Source organism: Haliotis cracherodii, unplaced genomic scaffold (assembly GCF_022045235.1).
Source record: "Haliotis cracherodii isolate W230 unplaced genomic scaffold, xgHalCrac1.p SCAF_6, whole genome shotgun sequence".
In the NCBI taxonomy this organism is placed as follows: Eukaryota; Metazoa; Mollusca; class Gastropoda; order Lepetellida; family Haliotidae; genus Haliotis; species Haliotis cracherodii.
The window spans coordinates 35591107-35597315 of NW_027266319.1; positions in this window are offsets into that span (position 1 = coordinate 35591107).

The following is a 6209-nucleotide window of genomic DNA, read 5'->3' on the forward strand; positions in this document are numbered from 1 at the left end:
AATCACGGTCTTGAAGATGACTTGGAGACGCCTTAAGGGAACCACAAGGACTGTGTTGCTCTTCATGTGGTGCTGGACTCGGGGACATTGCTGCTAGCTCCAGCTTGTCTGATGATGACACGGCTTTGAAGATAACACAGCATATGTTATCTCAGTATAGCCTGTTTCAAGTTGTAGTACACTTTCTATGTTGATGTACTGTCAACTTCATTGTTGTATAGAAGACTGGAGTCAGTGAGTGGGGTGGGTTTAACGATGTTTATATGTATGTGTCAGATTGGTTTTCGGGGAGGTAAGTCCGAGGTGATGCAAGTCTTAGATGTTGTACCATGTTTAAATCCATGGGGATGGATATGGTGCAGACACACCGAGAATCATAATCAGGACCAATGTGGGATTCGAACCCACGATCCTGGAGATATCCACGATCACAGTGACAAACGCGGCATGTGTTTCCATAAATGTCAGCTTCCCATTCAAATGAATGGTCGATCAGGAACTTGAAAATTCTTGTCATTAAAGAAATGAGATGACAAGTAATAAATTTTTGTATTCCAATAAATTGGGCTTCACTTATTCCAGTAAACTATGAGAGAGAGTTGGGTTTAACGACGCTTTTAACAGTATTCCAGTTATATCAAGGCGTGTCAGCTTAATGTGGGAGGAAAGCCCGAAGTGATGCAGGTCTCAGACCTTTACCACTTCGGTGAAACCCACGAGCACGGGTATGGTGCTGACAAACCTACAAACATAATCGGGGCGAACCGGGATTCGAACCCACAATCATAGGTTTCTGGCGTGCCTAAAGGACGCAACTCTGCACAGCGAATCGCGGCGCCTTAGACGACTGGGCCATCCGTGCCTCCAGTAAACTATGAAGGCTATTAAAGCCTAGACATACGTCGGCCATTCTGGAATAACCTGGAAACCAGGGATGAGTCAGCATCATTTCAAGGGTGAACATTTTCTTGGTTACCCATAAAGAAGTGACGAGAAACTAACCAGCTTTTGTGACTAAATAGGATATTTGGTTATACGAATCCGTAAGTATTTGGTATATACCACCAAACATTCCAAATAATCACATACATAAAAACACACGCCTCCTCAAACCCTCACTGTTTTGTCCTTCTTTCTATCGGTTATTTCACCAGTGGAGGCCCAGTCGTCAAGAGGTCGGCCCACACTAAAGCAGCGCGGTGTGTCGGCAGCAAAGTCATTGCCTAATGCTTTCAATCTCAGCATCCCACACAAACGCAGCGCGTCAGTTTTCAATTTTATGGGATGGTTCAAAAAGTGACGCGACGGGGAATCTCATACCAGTGACGTCACGTCATTGTTTTTACAAGACATGTTTTGAAACATCAGTTGCTTTTGAAACCTTTAACATAGTATCACACACTGATGAGGTAATGTTTTTATTGGAGGTGGAGAAGTATCCCCGCTTATACAGCACTGATTCTCATTATGATAATACAGAATGGAAATAAGAGATTGCAACGCTATCAGTTAACTGTTTGATATGGAATACTGTAAGGGACATTCTCGCGTTCTCGCATTCTCGTGTTTTTGGCATATTTACCTCGTTTCCAAAGGTCGAGATCGCGAGAATGCGAGATCGCGAGAATGTCCCTTACAGTATTCCATAGTTTGAAGGTATAAATGGTACAAAAGTGACTAAACCTTTTCCACAGCCACAAGAAATCTCTGTTAAAAGCGGAATTGAGGGTACGATTCTGACTGTATATCATGAGTATGTTTTTATGAATCAAGATGGGTATATCCGGCCTCATCCAGGGCGGCCGTCATGTGTACAGTTTAATACACGTGTGATTCCGCGAAATAATTTTTTAATTGCAACACAATAATTATCAATATGCATAAAAGATCAATTCTTGGATTTATTCATACTAACACTTTCTGTTTTTGTGTGAAATATACCCAAAACTATGACATGTTTGGGTGTTGCCTCCCTTAGGCGAATGAGGATACCATGATCAAAAGTCAAATCCTCTGCCATATGAGGCAGTTTCACCAGAGTGTGTGTGTGTGTGTGTTTGTGTGTGTGTGTGAGAGAGATGGGGAGGGGGGGGGGGGGGGGCGGGTGGCCCAGTCGTCTAAGGCGCCGCGATTCGCTATGCAGAGTTGCGTCCCTTGGGCACACCAGAAAACTATGCTTGTGAGTTCGAATCCCGGTTCGCTCCAATTATAGGTTTGTCATCACCATACCCGTGCTCTAAGACCTGCATCACTTCCGGCATTCCTCCCACTCCCCCGTGATATAATTGGAATACTGTTAAAAGCGGCGTTAAACCCGACCCACTCACTCACCAAAGTGAGGAGCGTCTAACATCTGTATCGCCGCATCTGCATCCGTGTTAAACTCACCCACCATCTTTTTTCGAGACAATGTGAAGCCCTGGTCTCCAACACCAGATGGTGAAATCATGTTTTAGAGGTGAGGTAAGGTGAAATGGGGTTTAACGTCGCGTCCAAGATTATTGCACTTATATAGCGACGTGCATGCACTTGTTTGTGTGTGTGTGTGTGTGTGTGTGTGTGTGTGTGTGTGTGTGTGTGTGTGTGTGTGTGTGTGTGTACGTGTGTACGTGTGTGTGTGTGTGTGTGTGTGTGTGTGTGTGTGTGCTTGTACTAGTCCGGACTGATGCCGATTTATAGTGCTAGCCCACTGAGATACCGTGCCGCAGTTTAACATCCGGGCGGATGCTCTACCATTAGACCACGGAGTCGGTCTCATGTTTTAGAGTCGCCACGCCCTTCAAACTCAGGAATAACATAAAGAAAATAGGTTTGAGAAGAGAACCCGTGTGTATGATTACATTCTGAATGCGATACCTGAACAATGATATCTACCAAAGACAGCGGGTAAGTATATTTCTAGACAATCCCACACAAACATTTATGTAGACCCGTGTAGAATAGGTCTTCAGCAACCCATGTTTGCCGTAAATAGCGACTATGCTTGTCGTAAGAGGCGACTAACGGGGTCGGTGGTAAGGCTCGCTGACTTGGTTGATGCATGTCATTGATCCCAATTGCGTGGATCGATGCTCATGATGTCAATCACTGGATTGCGTGGTCCAGTCTGGATTATTTACAAACCGCCTTCATATAGCTGGAATATTGCTGAGTGCGGCGTTAAACAACAAACCAACCAACCAACCAAACATTTGTGTAAAGGACAATGAAACATAATTCAGAGCCGTCGAGTTTTTTAAACCAGAGCGCGCAACAGACCTTCACTTCGATTCGTTTGTCCGTTGGATTGTTTCTGCTTGTTGTTGGTCATTGTCTGATGAAATTTCCAATCACAGAACTCCCGAGAGTAAGACGGATCTGCATATTGCTGACTGAGATATCTGTTTCAAAGGGTATAGCTGATTGAGATCAATTGTGCAACTAGTATTATCTGTCAGCCACTCTTAAAGCGCTGATTCAGCTGAAACACACACCACACACTTTAAAGCGTATTTCTAGTTCCATGTGACAAGCGCATTATGCATTGACCACTCTTCCGCGCCGACGCCTCAGTATCACTTTTCAGCGTCCAAAGTGAAAAATATGGATTGATGTGTCATTTGGTAATTGCAAAAGACCTCTCAGCGGTCATATGACATTTATCAATTATTTCGTTTCGCACGAGAGCGATCCTGGAGTTACATCTAGCCTAAGGAAGCTCGTCGTTGTATCTGACGTACTCTCTAACGAGGTAACAAGTCTGCATGAGAATGAGGGAGGATAATGTACTATGTCAGGCGATCTCGAGGGGTGTGCAACCCATGCTTGTCGTAAGAGGCCACTATCCTTGTCCTAAGAGACGACTAACAGGATCAGGTGGTCAGGCTCGCTGACTTGGTTGATGCATGTCAAAGAATCTCAATTTCGAAGATCGATGCTCATGATGTCAATCACTGGAATGTTTGGCCCAGACTCGATTATTTACAGACCGCCGTCTTATAGTTTTCATATTGCAGAGTGCGGCGTTAAACAACAAACAAACAAACAATTTAGTATGTAGATAGATACTGTCAATGAACCCCCTTTCGTTCAAGGTCACAGAAAACGATTCAGCAATCAGCTGTATGTAAAATATGAGCTGAGGAATCCACTGATGATGATTGTCTGTCTATCCCTGGGGTCGTGGGTTCGAATCCCACATTCGCCCTGATTATGATTCTCGGTTTGTTTATACCATATCCGTGTTCATGGATTTAGACAATGTGGAAAAACACCTAAGACGTGCATCACTTCGAACCATAGTGACACGCCTTGATATACTGTTCACGACAGCCTTAAACCCACCCCACTCACTGACTCCAGTCTTCTATCCTACGGGGGCGGTCGGGTAGCCAAGTGATTAAAGCGTTCGCTCGTCACGCCGAAAACCCGGGTTCGATTCCCGACATGGGTACAATGTGTGAAGCCCATTTCTGGTGTTCCCCGCCGTGATATTGCTGGAATATTGCTAAAAGCGGCGTAAAACCATACTCACACACTCACTCTATCCTACGATGAAGTTGACAGTACATCAACATAGAAAGTGTACTACAACTTGAAACAGGCTATACTGAGATAACATATGCTGTGTTATCTTCAAAGCCGTGTCATCATCAGACAAGCTGGAGCTAGCAGCAATGTCCCCGAGTCCAGCACCACATGAAGAGCAACACAGTCCTTGTGGTTCCCTTAAGGCGTCTCCAAGTCATCTTCAAGACCGTGATTGATCTGAAGATGTCAGAGTGCAATACGGGCCTTCTTAACTTCCTTCAGTTATATTAGTTTTGCAACATCAAAGGGCGTCACTTGAGAGAATCACACTTTTCTAGTGATATTGCCTGCCTGGTTAGGGAAACGTTCACAGAACGGCAGTATCGTTCTCGCCTGTCCAATATCCTGACGTTTCCTACTTTTGCAACCAATTGTCCACTTTGACAATAAGCGTTTTAATAGCTTTGAGAATGTGAACAAAGAGATCCCACATTGCTTAACGTCCTTTTCACTCGCAGAGGTCTGATATATGCTCAGTGATGAAGGTGATGCACAACTACATCATCATGAGATGCAGCTGGTACACACGGGCTTACAGTTACTCTGAAATAATCAATTTACATCGTATGAGAGTGTGTGAGCATCTGCAGATAGGGGGCACGCGTCTACATAGAAGGAGATATACACCTACCTAGCACGAAAGCATGTATGCTGCTTCTAAGGAAGTAGGGAGCTATCTTCAAATACCTACGAGCATGCGTGTGTCTACATATAGGACGAGCGTTCATGTGTCTACATTTAGGACGAACTAGCCCGTGTGTACATATAGGACGAGCGTGCATATGTCTACATATACGACCAGCGTGTGTATATTCACAGAATATTCCACCTGTTTCTCCAACGCTTGACATCCATCTATGATATTATTCTAGCATCTATATATAATAGCTTCCTCACCACTGCTAACATTAAATAGGACTACATTCCCGACAACTTATAATTGTCCACATACAATGCAATGAACTTCTATTGAATCTCAAAAGAAACAATGTAATAGACTTACAATAATTGTTTAAGAACAAAAACCACGGCAATATAACACTTTCCTCCTTCGGAGAAAGAAGTTTGAACATAGTGAGAACTTTCTTTGCTGATAAAAGTACAAAAGCTAATAAGTATACATGATAATCATGAGAAATGTTTATAAAAATGCAAATCATGTTCACTGACAGAACAGGTCACATTCAACTAACTCGAGGCAATGCATCAGCAATAACGTTGTTTTTGCTTTTTGACAAGCTTGATATATAAACCAAATTCTTGCAAAGACAGGCTCCAGCGCATTAGGCGCCGGTTTTCGTGCTTCGTTTTATAAGGAAATGTCAGTGGCTTGTGATCAGTGTACACTTGAATAGGAAACAAAAAGGAACCCAAGTACGCTTCAAATTGTTGCAAAGCTAACAACAGAGCAAGGGTTTCTTTTTCAAAGGTAGAATGATTTCTCTGATGTGTGTCAAACTTTCATGAACAATAACAAACAGGATGTTCAAAGCTTTTTGCATTTTCTTGCACCAGCTCCAGCACCAGTGTTACTCGCATCTACTGCAAATTTGATTTTTTTTCAAAGTTTATTGCTTGGAGAACAGGAGAATTCATGAGAGTGGCTTTAATTTTCTTAAAAGCAGCCGGACAATTGGTGT